This window comes from Sorex fumeus, unplaced genomic scaffold, assembly GCF_029834395.1.
Source record: "Sorex fumeus unplaced genomic scaffold, SorFum_2.1 ptg000037l, whole genome shotgun sequence".
Lineage (NCBI taxonomy): Eukaryota > Metazoa > Chordata > Mammalia > Eulipotyphla > Soricidae > Sorex > Sorex fumeus.
The window spans coordinates 62803180-62821572 of NW_026606094.1; the positions used below are offsets into that span (position 1 = coordinate 62803180).

The window sequence follows — 18393 nt, forward strand, 5'->3', positions numbered from 1 at the left end:
AGCTAACATAAGATACTTCTGTGAGAGACATGTGGGCAGCTCTGAATCAGTAATCGCCAGAAGTCTTGGCTTCCAGAGAACTGCCTGGATGTGATTATTGAAAGTTCCTGGAGAGAAACCATTAGCAATGGTGGGGGAGGGGGGGAGCTGCAAACTTCAGCATAGCTCACCAGTCAGTATTCCTAGATGATGTGCTCTGATGAAAGCTGGACTCTTCCTCCCTTACCTCCCTTCCTCCTGCGGGGAGCTGCCTGCTTATGCAGGGTCCTTAAGTGGACCTAGCTCTGGTAGCTGCCCCATTCAGAGGGCCAAGTGTACTTGGCATAGCTCTCTGTTTGCCACCTCTAATATGTGGAGTAGTCATTGTGTCGCTAACTCAAGCCTACAGAGAAGCTAATACTTCATCATCCTCAGTTTGCAAGAGAAATTAATAAGAAATGGACGCATTGTGATTTTGTGGCATATGCAGGAAATAACACCTTTGGTAAATTATGAAAAGTACACAGGATGGGTCAGAGTGTTCTTCAGTATACTTTGTTATTATTTCTACCTTTTTCTTATTTCCTGCCCAGCTAGCTCAGTCAGTAGAGCATGAGATTCTTAATCTCAAGGTTGTGGATTCGAACCCCATGTTGGGAGCCACTTGCCGGTCCAGCCGGCAGTTGAATGGGTAGAGAGGGAAGGTGAGGATCAAAGAAACTATATACAAGTGGTTGAGAGGACTGAGTTCTCGTGGAACAGCAGCATTGATCTTTAGCAACATTGATCTTTATTTTAGACAGCCTCTTATACATCTCTATAAGGAACTTGGCAGGTAAAATCATCCATTGTAATTGCAAAGAACATATTCCCAAGATCATACATTTCTTTGATCATAACAAACATAGGAAGCATAATATAATGATAAAAAATGTTACTCCGTCTCTTCTCCACACTCCACAGTGCTCAGAAGTTACTCCTGGCTCAGGGATCACTCCTGGCAGGGCTCTGGGGACCATACTGGATATAAGGATCTAATCTGGTTTGCCTGCATGCAAGGACCTACCCACCTGTCCTCAGTCCAGATGTTTTTCCTCTCTGTGATGTGTGCCAGTTTTTATTGGTATGAGGAGATCTCTTATTGTTTTGATTTGCAGTTCACCAATGATAAATGATGGAGAGCATTTTTTTCATATACCTACTGGCTATCTATATTTATTATTTGAAGAAGTTCTTATTTGTCTCCTTAGTTTTTGATAGGGTTGTTTTTTATTCTTGTTGCTCTTGTTGCTTTGCCAGTGCTTTGTATGTCTTGTATATTGACCCTTTGCCAAATGAATGATGAATAAAAATTTTCTTCTAGTCTTTGGGGGGTATTATTTTACTACGGTCATCACTTTCTTTGTGGTGCAGAAGCTTCTGACTTTGATGTGGTCCCATTTGTTTATCTTTGCTTCTATTTGTGTGACCAAGTGGTATTGAGTCATCGAAGATGTCCCTAGATTCAGTAACATGAAGGGCTCTTCCTATGCTTTCCTTATTATAATTTCTAGATCCAGGTCTTATGTCAAGGTCTTTAATCTGTTTAAAATTAAATTTTTATACATAGTTTGAGTTCTTTTCCTTTTTTTCATGTGGCTGACCGTGTTTCCCATCACCATTGTTTGAAGAGGCCTTCCTTGCTCCACTTCACAGTCTTTCCTCCTTTGTTGATGATTATCTGTCTATGTACCTGCACTGGAGTGAGAGTACAGCGGGTAGGGCATTTGCCTTGCATGCAGCTGACCTGCATTTGATTCTTCTGTCCCTCTTGGAGAGCCCGGCAAGCTACCGAGAGTATCCCACCCGCATAGCAGAGCCTCGCAAACTCCCCATGGCGTATTTGATATGCCCAAAACAGTAATAACCACAAGTCTCACACGTTACTGGAGACGTTACTGGTGCCCGCTCGAGCAAATCGATGAACAACGGGAGTGCAACAGTGCTACAGTGCTATATACCTGCACTCAGAGATCCCTTCTGGCAGGTTGCCTTTTTTTGGGTTGTTGTTTATTTGCTTTGGGTCACACCTGACAATACTCCGGACTTTCTCCTGACTCTTTCTGTTAATATACTTGAAAACCTGTCTCTGGACACTCAATTCTGTCACTATCCCACTACCATACTATCTTAATCACTATAGCTTTGTAGTATAATTTAAATTTGGAAAAGGGAAGTCTCCCTTTTTTTTTTATTTCCCCACCCCAGTATTGTTTTGGCTATTCATGATCCAACCCTACTTTCTTAAGGAAGTGTGTCCTATTATCTTCTCTCTTTTTTTAAAAAAAATTATTTGTGGGAGGGTTGCTAGACCAGGACTGGCTATGTTCAGTATTTATTCTTGGGTCTATGCCCAGGGATCAGTTCTGGTAGTGTTTTGGGAATCATATAAGGTTCTAGCAGTTGAACCAAGATCAGCCACCTTCAAGGAAAGCCTCTTTACCTTTGTACTGTGTCTCCAACCCCTACTGTCTCATCTTTAAAGATGGCATTTCTTTTGGTAATGATATGTAAACCAGGAAGTGATGCTTAGATTTCTTGCCCAACTAACTTTTGTGTAGATGTCAAAATATTCACTTGTAATTTTTGGTCATGGATAAGTCTCCAGCACCATATGTGGTTCCCTGAGCACTGCTAGCAGTTGCACCTAAACACAGAACCAGAAATAAGCTCCAAACATCACTTTGTGTTGTCTAAAAAACATAAATGCAAAAAAGGAAATGAAAATTTTAATTATAATTTTTGCTTATAATTTCACTTACTACTATATTACTGACCAAATACTTATTTTTTAACTTAAAAGATTATATGCAGGCATTTTTACCAATATTTTTTTAAAAAGTGAAGGCAAGGTTTTCAGGGACATTAATATATCTATAGGTAAGCAGAAGGGTACGACATTATTATAAGAAATTAAGCAGAAAAAACAAAAGAAAAGAATAACTCCAATGATGAATAAAACTTTTGCAACAAATACTACATTTTTTATCAAGCAGCAGGATGGTAATAAGTTAGATCTATGAAGTGAATTGTGTGCATCAACCATTTCCCCGCATAATATTAAACTGCTTTGCATTTATACAAAATCATACAGAGTAATAATCAGGGAAATATTTTGACCATGTTAAAAAAAAACTTGATATCTGTAATAGGAGAGGAATATGAAAACAAAAGAGCCAGATAAATCATTTAAGGTTAGAAATATTTATGCAGATTTCTAAAGAAATTGATAAATTATCCTATTTTTATTACTTGTTTTCTTTCTCTATTCCTGGCTAATTTTATTAATGTAGTATGCTTTAGATTGTTTTCAGTTTCGTCTAGTGAATTTAAAAAAGAACAACCCTGCAATAAAGTGCCTTTTATGTCTTGCTGAATAAAATGTGCATTTTGTGCAATCTAAGATTGAAGTCCTTCTAAGGCCCTCAGAGTTTTAAATCAGACAACCCCCCCACTTCTTGCAGATACAGTTGCTTATTTGTCAGTTCGAGTTTGATTTATCTCAAGCAGGAGCTAAAACTATATTAAAATCTTCTGTTAAGCATGTAAAATTCTACACGTATAGAGTCAGTACGTTAAACATTTCTAATAAAAGACAGCTGTATTCTCATTGGTAGCAAAAAATAAGATAGAAAGATTTGTTTCTGTGAAAGATGATATGAAAAGCATCAGAACCCAGGTGACTCCACTTTAACCCACGAAATGAAGCTGATATATAATGCAATAAAAATATTTATTTAAATGATTTTTTAAAAACTGCACATAAAGCAACTAGTGATTCTGTGAATGCAACTATTAATCATTTTCATAAATTGAAAATCAGTGAAATAACAAGAGCACTCTGCATTCTTCATTATTTAATTGTTATATTTTTTATTTTTGTTTGCATCTATTAAAGACTAAAATCAGAATACAAAGTTATACAATACTAATAATTTAAAATAATGTTTTCATATTATTTCTGAGATTCTATCTGGTCTCAACACCAGATATTTATTTATGAGTACATTTTAATTGAATTTTTTACTGAATACCTTTTAAATGTTGAGTCTCTGTTTAGCTTTAAAAATGTGCACCAAAGAGAATGAAACATTTACATAGCCAATGTATTTGTTATCCCATAGTTTTTGTTTACAAGATGATAATTGGAAATTTTAACTTAAGAAATGAAGTTGAAATTAAGGCAACATGATTCGATTGTGTTTTGTTTTACATGATTTTTGTGGTATGCTGAAATTCTAGGATTCTTTCATTCATCCATAACATAAGTGCTGGCACATAGAAAGTGCTCAATAAAACATAAATTATAAATCAATAAAACATAATTATAATGTTTTATATACATTCCTATGTGTATACTGCAGACATGGATTCCTCACTTCAGATTGAGATAGTTTAGTTTTGTGTTTATAATATATGCAGTATGATTTTATATTTATTCGGTATGTTTAATAAATATTTGAGGACCTTCCTAGTGTCAGACATGATACTAGGCTAAGATGGTAAATAATCTGTTCTAGGGAGCTTACACCTTGTGGAAGAGTCAGGAAAGAAGTTAACAAATGGGTTAAATGAAGTTATTAGGTGTTTTGGTGAGTGCCACGAAGGAAAAGTGCCCAGAGTCATTACTTGTGGGAATTAAGTATATGTGTATGAATGTGTTTGTGTGTGTGTGTTTGTATACATGTATGTAATACTGTAGTATATATAGTTAGTCAGGGAAGAAATCCCTAGAGGGCATGGTATAGACTCAGAAAAAATCAGTCACATCAGAAGATATGGCTATGGCATGATTTTTTCAGAAACAATCCTCAGAGTTTAAGATGACTTGTATGATAATTAAAATTTTGAGGTTGAAGGAAGTCCTTGGGGTCCTTGGGGGAGAGCAGTAGACAAACTGTTGATGCAATTATGTTCATGGGAAACCATCATTAATAGTATTGTACATCACATTACCTCAATCAATACAACAACATTAAGAAAAATAAAATCAAGATTCTACCTTAAAAAAGTTGGAAATTACTGAATAATTTACCTAGGTTCTGTGTTTTTGTTTTCAAGCCATATTCAGTGGTACTCAAGTCATACTCCTAGCTCTATGCTAAAGGATATTCCTGGTGGTGCTAGAGAGACCATCAGGGCCAGGGATTGAACTGAGGTCAGCTGTATGTAAGGCAAATACTATCTCTCTCTGGTCCCTATTTAGTTTTTTATTTTAACTTTCTTTTTTTCTGCAAAGCTCAAGTTACTTGTCCATAATTGCAAGTACTGACAGAACACAAGTTTGGCTGTTACTCACAAAATGGTGTCACAAATACATGGCAACATAAAAGCAGAAAATTTGTCACGTGGGGCATTAGGGAATGGAGTTAGAAGCCTCAAAGCACTGATCTCTTGTGTCTTCACATTTTCCATTTCATCTAAACTCAGTGAAGAGTTAAAAATTGAATATAGGTAAGTTGACTAAAAAACTATAATTCTGAGTCATCAACAGCATATCTGAAGGGAACAACACAGCCAAGTGTGGCAGCTCCTATTTTTCAGATTAGAAATTAACTGCTATGTTGTCAGGATGAAATGGCATGTTTTATTATTGAAAAGGCAGCTCTATTAGCTTCTTTGGGCCATAAGGGCCCATTTATTTAATTACTTCTTCTAGGACAGTAAGTGCATCACCAGTGACCAGGCCAAATGATTGCACCTTAAAAGGTGAGTGAGGCATTCACTTTAATGGATAGTAGGTTTTATTTTCTTTCCATTTATTTATTTTTCACTAAATAAATAAAAATTGATAGAATCCAGTTTTTTTCACTTCTGTTGAAAATAACTTCGGGCATTTTTGTGTGTGTGTGTGTGTGTGTGTGTGTGTGTGTGTGTGTGTGTATTTGGGGGCACTGTTGTCAGGCCATACTCTTGGCTCTATGCTCAGGGATTACTCCTGGTGATGCAAGAGAAACATATATGATGCCAGGGACGGAATCAGGGTTGACCAGGTGTGAGACAAAAACCTTTACTTCTGTACTGTCTTTCCAACCCCAATAGGTTTTTAAGAGCAATTTTAGACTTATAGCAAAACTGGGGAGAAGGTACATAGACTTCCTCTGTACCACCACTCTCCACAATACACACTCCCACGCTATCAGCATTCCCCTCCAGTTTAGTATATTGATTATAATGGATAAGCCTATGCTCACACATTATTATCGTCCAAACCCTATAGGTTATATTAAAGTTAACTCTTTGTCTTGAACATTCTATTGATTTTGATGAACGTGCTCACTATTACCATATACTGAATGCTTTTATTGCCCTAAAAATTTTCTGTGTGCCAGTGACTATCTATTGTTCCTTGTCCCAGCTTCTGGTCACACTGATCTTGTTATTGTCTTCAATATTTTACCTTTTCCAGGATACATGTACTTTAAACCACACAGTAGTATGTAGCCTTTTTATGTTAGCATCTTTCACTTAGCAACATATAAGTTTCCTTGGTATCTTTTCATGCCTCAATACATTTTGTTTTAATGGTAATATATCATTTACATCCCCTGTCTGAGTATAACGTTTCTTAATTTTTCTCTTCTTACCTTTAATTTTTTAAAAAAATTAACTTAATTTTTGATTTTTTGGGGAGCACATCAAGTGGTGCTTATGGCTTATCCCTGGCTCTGCACTCAAGGATCAGTCTTAGTGGGCTTGGGAAACCATATAGGGTGCCAGGAATCAAACTCATGTAGGTCAGCTGGGTGCAAGTCATACACCCTACCTGCTATGCCATTGCTCAGGGCCCTTCCCTTTTATTTATTTATTTTTTTGTTTTGGGGTCTACACCCAGAAATGTTCCTGGCTTTGCACGCAGGTATAACTCTGATGAGTCTCAGGGGGCCATATGGGGTGCCTGGCATCAAACGTGGGTCAGCTGCATACAGGACAGGTGCCCTACCTACTGTGCTTGACCCATTATCCTTCCCTTTAAAAATTAATTTTTACTGGTGTTCATTTTTGTTCTTTCAGATAAAAATCACAGTATTGTATAGTATCTCTTGAGAAATGCCAAGTCTGAGGTCTGCTAATTTTCAAAGTTAAGTAGAAGATATTTATCACAGATCCTGTTGGATGAAAGGAATAACATATATGCCAGCTCATAGTAAAATTATTTGGGATTAATTTATAGATCTGGGCTGGAGTGATAGCACAGCGGTAGGGCATTTGCCTTGAGCGTGGAGGGCTGGCCGAGCCATGTTCGATTCCAAGCTGCCAAGAGTATCTCGCCCGCAGGGCAAAGCCTGGCAAGCTCCCCGTGACATATTCGATATGCCAAACACAGTAACAACGAGCTTCACAATGGAGATGTTACTGGGCCCGCTTGAGCAAATCGATGAACAACTGGAGGACAGTGCTATTACAGTGCAGTGCTATTAAATCATCGATCAGCAAGGAAACTCGATAGCAGAAATGCTGTTGGGTTTCTGGGATCTGGTGTTTAGCCTTCTAAAATTTACCTTGTTGATTTTAATCATTTAGCAAATGGGTATGATTTGTGCTTCATCAAATCATACTGCATCACAAGTATAGTAGTTATCTAAATTCAGTTTGAGTCTTTTTTTGACCACATATGAAGGTGTTCAGGGGTTACTCATTGCTCTGTGCTTGGGGGGTACTCCTGGAGATGCTCAAGGGATCATGTGGCACCACGGATTGAACCCTCTACCTGCAACACATGCTTAGTCAATTGAACTACCTTTCCAGCCCTCCGTTTGATTTTTTTCCCCCTCATGATTTTTTTCCATGGTAGGAAAGGAAGTGATTTGGTTGTACAGCTTTTGATTAAAAGATTTGATTTTGGAGACAGGCTCAAGCTGAACCTTATCTCTGAACCTCATTAAGAATTTGTTTCTGAGTGGTACTACATGGAAAGTATCAGGCTAAGTGAAATGAGTCAGAAAGAGAGGGACAGACATAGAAAGATTGCATTCATCTGGGGAATATAAACTAACAAAATAGGAGACTAACACCCAAAAATAACTGAGATATTTACCAGGAGGTTCACTCCATGACTTGGACGCCAGCCGCACATGCTAGGGGAAAAGGCAGCTCAGATAGAGAAGGGAGCACCAAATGAAGGGTGTTGGGAGGATCTTCCCAGGATGAGAGAAGCATGCTGAAAGTAGACTATAGACCAAACATGATTGCCACTCAATGCCTCTTTTGCAAACCGCAGCACCCAAAAGGAGAGAGAAAATAAAAGGGAATTGGCACCAGGGTGGGGTGGGATGGGGGGATGGGAGTGGGTGGGAGGGATACTTGGAGCATTGGAGGTGGAGAATGAGCACTGGTGGAGGGATGGGTACTCAATCATAGTATAAATGAAACCCAAGCACAAAAAATTGTAAGTCTACAACTGTACCACATGGTGTTTCACTAATAAAAATTAAAAATAAATAAAATACTATTAAATATAGAAATATACAGAAAAAGGAAAGAATTTGTTTCGGGGGGGGGGGCAGAGAATGGCTAGGTGCTTGTCTTGCATATGGCTGACAAGGGTTTGAATCCCTGATATCCATATGGTTTCTTGAATACAAATACCTTTAGGAATAATCCCTGAGCACAGAGGCAAGAATAAGCTCTAAGCACTGGCTGGATGGTATTCAACTCCCCTCCACCATCAAAAAATAAGCCTTATCTTGGAAAGTGTGTTACTCCTAATTTGTACATAAATAGATACTCCTATATATGTGTGTATATATATACACACACACACATATATATGTATTTATGTAAATCATAGAATTTTTGCATAGGTAAAGCCCAAATACGAACTATAAAGTACCAGTAGTGTAAAGACCTTAACACAGTAAAATTGTCTGTGTTACAATTTTTTTTTGGAGGGGGGGGTATTACGTAGTGTTTTATATATATACATATATATATATATTTTAAATTGAGTCATCTGAGATAGACTATTACAAAGTTATCCGTGATTGGGTTTCAATCATACAATGTTCCAACACCCATCTCTCCATCAGTGTACTTTCCCCACCACCACCACCACCACCACCACCACCAATGTCCAGTCATCTCCTCCCTCCCCCTTCCACTCCCCCCAGAAAGCAAGCCTGTCTCTATGGCAAGCACTTTTCTTCTCTCTCTCCTCTCTCTCTCTTCTCTCTCTCTGTCTGTCTCTCTCTGTCTCTGTCTCTCTCTCTGTCTCTCTCTCTCTTTCTCTCTTTCTCCTTTTGTGCATTAATGTTTGCAATAAAGGTACTAAGAGGTCATTGAATTGTTCAGGGAGTTTAGTATTTTTGTTGGGAAGGTGCACGAGGAGTAGCTTTTTAACTGTGTGGCAGCTTTGGGATATGGATGTGACTGCAGGGGCTTCTGGAAGTACAGAGAAGTTGGAGGAGGTAGTCCATTCTTACTCCAAGAAAGCCTGGAGATTTTAGTCACAAAACCCACACACCCAAATTTTCAGTAGATTAATATCTCGGTGAGGTTTGTCCCAAAACAGTGGAGTCCAGCGGAGGACCTGGTGGTGATTTTGTATTGAGGGAACAAGTGGCTGTCGGGGCCTCCGTTTAGGCGGGCACTGGGTTAACCTGCCCGCTTCCAATGTGCTCCAGATTATTCAGTCATGTGCAGGGCTAAGATTTACTGCAGTTTTTTTTTTATATATCTCTTGAGATTTCTTTATGGGTCTGTGGAGCAAGGCCAGTAGAAGAGATAACATGATAAAGCTGGAGATGTTCATAGGGGTGACTTCTGGGCCTTCTGGGAGTATTGGGAAGATGAGGGAGAGGAGATAGCCCATCCTGAGTCTGAGAAAGCCTGGAGATTTCAGTCATAAAACCTGCATACCCGAATTTTCAGCAGGTCAGTATCTTGGTGGGGTCTTTCTCCAGATAGTGGAGTCCAATGGGGACATGGTGGTGATTTTGGTGGGAGCAAGCAGCTGCCAGGGACTCTACTTGGGAGGCACTGGGATATCCCCCTCCCCCACACACTCCATGTGCCCTGGACTATTCAGCCATGCATAGCTCTGAGAAGATTTACTGCATCTTTTTCATCTTTTTCGAGATTTATGTATGATTCTCGGGCTGGAGCGATAGCACAGCGGTAGGGCGTTTGCCTTGCACGCAGCCAACATGGTCGCCCCCAGTTCGATTCCTCCACCCCTCTCGGAGAGCCCGGCAAGCTACTGAGAGTATCTCGCTCGGACGGCAAAGCCTGGCAAGCTCCCCGTGACGCATTTGATATGCCAAACACAGTAACAATTGTCACAATGGAGACGTTACTGGGCCCACTCGAGCAAATCAATGAACAACAGGAGGACAGTGACAGTGATGTATGATTCTCAGAGTAAGGCCGATCAATGAGCTTGAAGGAGGGGTTGTGGGCGTGGCTTCCGTATACCTAAATTTTGGCAGTTTAATTTCTCAGAAAACTTGGTCCCTAGTTTTTGGAGACTGACCCGAGCAATAGTGGCTCAATTTGTGGTGTCATGGAGCCCAAGGGCACCATCAAGCTGCTGATACTCTTGCCCAGCTCATTCAGGTTGACCTGCAGGTGACCCTATGCCCTCTGGGCCCCAGTGGTGGTGGCAGCAGCAGCTACAGCTGGGACCAGAACTGGGCACAAGATGACTGCTGTGCGTGCTGGTACTCCATGGTGGGCAGGTTGGTTTTAGCTTAAAGGCACTCTTTTTTGAGAGAGAACATTTAAAGAACACTTACATTCATTCACACAGAAATTTTTTGAACCCATCGGCCAGCTGTCAGAACACTGAAGGCTACCATCACATCTCCAAGACCAATTTTTTTTCTGCCTGTCTATTTTCAGACCACATTAGGTGCTGTGTGGGTCCCCTAGTCCATGCTCAGGACAATGTGGTGCTGCAGATGCCACCTTGGTCTTCGGCATGCAAAGTGTGCACTAGTTCTTTGAGCTAACCCCACACCGTCTAAGGGTCAATTTTTATTAAAACTAGAAGGCTAAAATTCTTGTCTTTCAGCAATAGGAATTTACACTCTAGCTTACAGTTATTTGGATAGGTTGTACTGCTATATATATATATATATATATATATATATGTTATGGGAGGACACCTAGCAGTGTTTAGGGTCTATTACTGGCTCTTTGCTCAGGACTGACCCCTGGTGGTGCCCATGGGACAATATGTGGTACTGGGTAGTATGGGCCATATTAGTATGTAAGGCAAGTGCCTTTCCTCCTATACTTTCTCTTTGATCCTCTGCTCTACTAGTTTTAATTCAGATTTCTAAAATTCTCCTTATTATTGCTTTAGCATACTGAGTCTCTTTTTCTTAATTTTAAGGGCCATACCTTGCTATGCTCAGGGGTCTATAGGTGGTGCCAGAAATTGAACCCAAGTTGGCTGTGTGCAAGACAACTGCCTAACCTGCTGTCCTATCTCTTTGGCCCTGAAAGTAGAGTATTGAGGTTTCATATTTGTGAAGGAAACAAGAAAACAAGGATAAGATCTTTGTGCTCCTACTCTTCTATTCAGGAACACTAATCTCTGATGTTTGAAAAATATTTTATTTTCTCATTCTTGTGGTATGACTAATATTTTAAATATTAGTATTTATAGAAACATTTAGATTTTATTACCTTATATATTATAACATGATTGGCCCCAATCAATTTCAAGCCAAGTAAGATGAGGCTGCAGCATTTATTAAGTATTTGAAATACTGGAATTAAACAGACAACATTTGTCTAACAAAAATTAATACGTCATGGTGCACACTTATACTGGCATCTGTTTGAATATTAGAAGGATGCATATTAACATTAAGCATATAAAATTAATTGTTAATGTCAACCTTATCACAGTGTATTGCCCTTAAAGGAGCACGGATCCTTACTTTAAAAAAACCAACTAAACACGTTTCATTATTTTTTTCAAAAATAATTAGAAACCATATTACTGTTTTATACTTTTGGTGCTTCTACCCCATGCCAACCACCAGAGTGCCAGGATCCCGCCACCATTATACTAAGGCCTGTCCTCTTGCCACTTCTGCCCCTAGCATCACTAATGGGAATACATTAGTTCCTTGCTTTGTTTCTTTGTGCTCTGCAAATGAATAGGGTCATCTGGTGTTTCTTTTATTTTTTCTTTCTGACTCACTTCATTTAGCATGACTTCCTCCAATGCGATTCAAGTCAGAGCAAATTGCAGGATTTTATCTTTTCTCAAAGCTCAGTTGTAGTCCACTGTGTATATATGCCACAATTTCTCGATTTACTCAACTGTCATTGGTCACTTCCAGATCTTGGCTCTTGCAAATAATGCGTAGTGAACGCAGGTGTGCATAGGGCCTTTTAGATTTTCTGGTTTTGTGGGGAGAAGGCAGAGGGAAATTGAAGGGGGATGTGGAGACGACCAGAAGTAGAGTTACAGAGTCAAAATGAAGTTCTACTCTTAACTTTTTGAGAACTTTCAGTCTTTTTCAAAGAGGCTGAACTGGGTAGCAATCTGACCAGCAGTGGATAAATGATTTTTTTGTGGGGTGGTGGTGGGAGTGGTGGTGGTGTCACATCTCCACCGGCACTGTTTCCAAATTTGTTTATGTAAGCCACTCTACATGTGAGATGTACATTCTGCATCTGGTGTGAGGGGTACTTCATTGTCAGCTTGATTTGCACTTCCCTCCATAAACAATGCTGATGAACAATTTTTCATAGGCTTTAAGATATCTTTGAAAAAATGTTTTTTTCAACTCCTCTCCCCATTTACTGGATATGGACTTTTTTATTGTTGCTGTTATTATTGTTGAGCTTCAAGAGTATATATCTTGGACATTAGCCCTTTTTCTGATGTGTGATTTGAGAATATCTTCTCCAAGTCAGTGGGGTGTCTTTTATGTTAGGCCTCACAGTGCAGAAGCTTTCTAGTTTGATGTGGACCCATTTGCTTATTTCTGCTTTTATTTTCGTTGCCAATGGGATCATTTGAATACTTTTCTGAAGTCAAGATCTTGCATAGTCCAGTCTATGCTTTGCTTAATGTGTTTTAAAATCTTTATTAAAGGATCTTTATTTTGAATTAGGCTTTGATAGTTCATACTTGTAGTTAAACACCGCAGTTAACTGCAAACTCAGTGATTATTTGTTAAGTTGCTTTAACAGTATTTCTTTGTCCATAGAAAACTGTGTTCCAGGGATTGTTTAGTAACCTTTTCAAGTGATTTATATATGAATACAATATATATTGGTCTTGTTTACTTAAATACATCTTATTTGTCTTGTAACTTACCTGGCTATGATTGATGGGGAAAGAGAGAGTACCAGGAAGAGACCTTTATTGGGATTTGGCATTAAAACTAAAATCTGAGAGTTAAAAAGGAATTAATTAGTACAAGAAGGAAGAGTATTCCAGGCAGAGAGAGCAGCGTATTCAGTGGCCCCGGTATGCAGATGAAGTGGATGAAGGCCAGGAAAGTTGACTAGTAACACACTTAACTAGTAACGTACTTAGTCCAAGATCTGCTATTTGCATGTGCTTCAAAAACCCAGGTTTAGGCCTTTTATGTAGTCCTGACTGTCTTCCAAGAGTAAAATCCTACTTCTGCCAATTTGCATAGCTCCTGTTCCACAGCTTGTGATTCAGGGACTTGGGTTCTTGAGGGATTTCTGACCAGAATCTGACCTGCATAATAAAGCAGAATGATTTTATTTCCCCTCCTCCAATCCCTCTGTGGATTCTGTCTAGTAGTGCTGCATCTCCTCTGAACTGTTAAAATAAAACCTCACATCGAAGAATCCATATTATCCAATTTCAAGAAAATAGGTTGGGTGGAATTATCTTACCATGATGGCATATGTATTTAAAAAATGGCCTAATCTTTTTTTTTTTTTAAATCCAGCTGTTCTCGTCAAATTTTAGGCACTTGACCAGCTATCAGATATGTTTAAGATGAGGGAGGGAAATTGAAACTGGGTTTTGTTTCATTCAGCAATCCATCTTTAAGTCAGAGTTGGTAATATTGTGTGGCCATTACAGGTGCAGTTTTAATGAGGGAGAACATCACTCATTTCCCAATCAGAGTCAATGCGAAAAGATGCTCTTTGACCTGAAATATCATAAGAGGTGTTGGGCTCCTACCATAGACAGATAAAGGTATTTACTTCAAAGAGAACTTCACCTTTGAATTTCTTCCTGTGCCACTTCTGCCAGTGAAATGTGAAAGAAGTGAAACAAACATAGAAGCAGTAAACATGCTTATGATTATTATAGTAATTAGTATTTTAGAATATAGCAAAGTCCATCTAGACTTCCAAGAAGTGCAAATCTTTGCACATCTCAGTGTCCTCAGCATATTTTATGCAAATTGTTGTTAAGAATAAAAATTCTAATTTCAAATGAAGAAAATTCATGACATGCATCTTGGGTTGTGGTTTAATCACTGTATACCCAGGAAGGTATCGACAGTTGTCCCGTGGAAGCTATTAAAGTTGCTGTCCAAGGTTAAATGAAATTGCAGTTTATCAGAGCAGCATTGAGAAAATAAGGGAATCTGTTCATGGCTCTTGATTAATGCCAAGCGTGATCAACACAAGGGGGTTCATTAAGCTATACATCATGTGGGTAATTTAACATGTCATTGTGCCTGCTGTCTGCTTTGACGGCACAGCCCTGAGTCTCAAAGTTTCATCTCTGACTCCACTGAATTCTGTACAGAAGCCTACCTCCTCTTTTGCTGTATATTTTCCATCAGGCATACTCCCTGTCCTGTATATGTTAAGCATGTTATATAAAATCGTTAATATGTTTGGTGACAGAAATATATTTAACTTTTGATGGCTTCCCCTCACATTATATATAATAAAACTTACTATGTTAGTCTTAACCTTTTAAATTTTTCCCTCATTATATGTTTCTTAAAATTTTGTAAGACATAAAAATATTGAAATAAGTAATTTCGTTCATATTAATACATAATCTGTTATAAAATATTACTTTCACAATATGTGTTTTACAAGAAATGTTTTCTAATCATTCTCTCTTCAATAGTTTTCTCATTATTCTTTGCTTATAGACACACATTTTAAAAATTGATCAGAAAAATGTTATAATAAAAAAGTTGCTCAGATTGGGGAAACATTAATTGCAAAACTATGGAATGAGGTAGATTATTAGTAATTATATGTTACAGCATCACTTTAAAAGTAATTATTATGAACATTTCCATGTTATTTTAGAAAAATCTATTGGACATAATGAATGATATAATGCTTTATGTTTATGTCTTAGAGGCTTATTTTTCAATAATCTTAAATTTTCTAGACATGATGAATCACCTATTTAAAATACACGAGCTGGTTTTAGCTTCTAGTTTTACTTAAAAAATTTACATGAATTTTCTTTACAAAGTTAAATTTATAAATATTATTAATATTTAATGGAGTTTGATAGCTGGTTAAAAAATGAAACATTTCTCTGAAAATTATGATTTTATTAGTTCACATTATTCACTTGATAGTTAATATGTGGAATTAAATAGAATAATATTTTATCAGTCTCACTTAAAAGCAGTCACTGCTAACAGTCAAGTCCAAAGGAAACAGACCATGGACTCAGGTTGCAAAACTGAGGTTACCAGACAGAAGACAAGGGGATAACCAAGGTGGAGGACCCAGTGGACTATAGTAGAGGGATATGGGGATTTTGAGTGAGTCCCTTATGGTAGCTTATATTTCAAAGAGTTGTAAAATTGTGAAAGTTTAATACCAAAACATGTAAAGCCTCATGTACCCATGTGACTCCTGTCCAAAAGAAAGAAAGGAAGGAAAAGAAAAAAGAAACAAAAAAGGAAAGAAGGAAGGATGGATGGAAGGAAGGAAGGAAGGAAGGAAGGAAGGAAGGAAGGAAGGAAGAGAAGACCCCTAGGCAATGAAGATTTGGGGAATGAAAGGAACTAGACACAAAAAATCTCAGCCTTCACACAAATTATGGTTTCAAAGAAGAGTATGCTAAGAGAAATATGATGTTGAAGGCATTGTTAATATTAGAATTTGAGGCTGCAGGAATTTATTGAATAGATTTTGTTTTGTAAGTATTTTTGATTTCTATGAGTATAGATGCCAATCTGGACCAACAAATTTATTTTATTATTTTTTTCCTTTGGACCAGCAAATTTAAAGGATGTTATACACACACACACACATACACACACACACACATACATATATATATATATACTTTAAAATGGCAAACTTTAAGGAATCTTTAAAAAAGTGACTTCCATATGGTATTGAAATGCTTTTCAGGACCTAAGCTAAAATAAACCAAACCTTAAAACACAACCAAAACCCAAATATATAATTTATAGGTCCTAATCAAGGAAAAAAAACTGCCCTCACTAATATGTAAAATATAGAATTATGTGGTTGGGACTGATGGTTTTGTGGGAATCTACCATACTCCGTAGCAGATTAGTAATGCCATTTAAGAGCTGGTGGTTAAGATGCTAGCTCTTAAAATTATACCTGAGTAAAGAAATGCTCTTTTTATTTTAGTGTTGTGTGTGTGTGTGTGTTTGTGTGCATTGTGAATGCACTATCTACAACAACCTCAACAAAAACGGTTTGATTATTTAAATTGGGTGTTTGAAAATGTCTTTTAATTAGGTTCAAGACCAAATTAGAATGGTGTCTAGTGAATGCCAAACATTTTCAAAAGCAGCACACCAGAAAGTGTTTTCTTTCCTGGTATGTAAAGTGGGGAGGGTGTTTTCCGCATGCCAGCTTTCAGTCACAACCTCCAGCCTTTCTTAAAACCATATTTGTGGATTGCCCCAGAAAATACTGCAAAGGTCATTCACATAGTCAAGGTCCTCTCCTTGAATCTTTTTTTTTTTTAGGTACTGTATTGTTTTCTGTTTCCATTAATTACCAAGGGTTTATTTACAAGACAATAATTAATTATACCTTCGGGAAGCTCAAGAGTCAACATGAATCAAAGCAGGCTTGGTAAGGAACATGGAAGTCTCACATAATTAAGCAGGGCACCGGAGACCAATTGTTTATAGAATGATCTTGCTGGAGCTAATTGACACTAATTATTTAATCTGATTTTCTTCTTCCTCGTTTTTCTTTTTAGAGTCACTGCTTTCCGTTAATGATGAACAGAGAGCTATCAAGGTGCTCTCTGCCTCCATTCAGGGTAGCCAACCTTCCTTATGGGAAAATAGTTCTGCTAGATAATTTCCTTATGTGTTTAAGTGATTAACAAGAAAAATACATCTCAGTCAATCATGTGTAATAGTGGCTGGGGCCCACTTTCACCCAGATTTAATTCACTTAAAACTTAAAAAAATACATGTATTCAATGAACTCACACAGTAGTTCTCTCCCTTCCTTCCTTCCTTCCTTCCTTCCTTCCTTCCTTCCTTCCTTCCTTCCTTCCTTCCTTTCTTCCTTCCTTCCATTTCTCTCCTTTCTCTCTCTCTCTCTTTCTTTCTTTCTTTCTTTCTTTCTTTCTTTCTTTCTTTCTTTCTCTCTCTCTCTCCTCTTTCTTTCTTTCTTTCTTTCTTTCTTTCTTTCTTTCTTTCTTTCTTTCTTTCTTTCTTTCTTTTCTTGCTTGCTTTCTTGCTTTCTCAAAGAGGGAAGAAATGAGAAGCAATGGGGCCAGGGGTCAGGGGGATTCAGGTACATTGGTGGTGTTAAGGAATGATAGAACTAAATATTTCTTCTTATAAAGCATGACGTAAAATGAGGACTGGGATGTGATTGAAAAGAAAAACTAAAAAGTTTGCATAACTTCCTATGTCAAAAGGACTGTTTCAATTGAGCACATAGTGGAACTTTGGGAACCAATTGCATGCAAATATGCTTCTTTATACATTAGACCCAAACTGATGGGTAGGTAATTGAAAGCTTGGGAAATAAGTTAACTACTTTAGAAGTGTGCAATATGAATTGCATTTTATGGTGTTGAATATCTGTAGTTTCTGCCTATGGATTACTCCTGAAAATTACTATTCCATGACAGAATTCATATTTAAAATAATCTTATTTCTGTATTAGTTTACTTTGGTTTTATTCATTAGTTTTTAATTTTATTTTATTCATTTGTGGGTTAGGGGGGCAGGAGTTTGAGACATACTCAGCTATACTCAGGGCTTGCTTCTGGCTCTACACCTACGGATCACTTGCCTGGGTGTATCTGTTGCCTGGGTTCAAAAGAGGGTCAGCTGGTACAAAGGAGGCATATAAACCCTTGAACTATCTTTCCCATATTTTAGGATATTTTTCATTGTTGTTTTTTGAACCACATGTGGTGGTGCTCAGGAATTAGTCCTGGATCTATAGTAGGAATCACTCCTAGAGGTCTTGGGGTTCAAACAG

At 37.9% G+C, this 18393-nt stretch overlaps 1 non-coding gene across 1 annotated transcript; it reads left to right on the forward strand.

The window, feature by feature from the left end:
• The first annotated feature begins 566 nt into the window (after positions 1-566).
• On the forward strand, positions 567-642 carry TRNAK-CUU (transfer RNA lysine (anticodon CUU)). Its single transcript has one exon. It is a non-coding gene; the product is annotated as a tRNA-Lys (tRNA).
• The last annotated feature ends 17751 nt before the right edge of the window (positions 643-18393 follow it).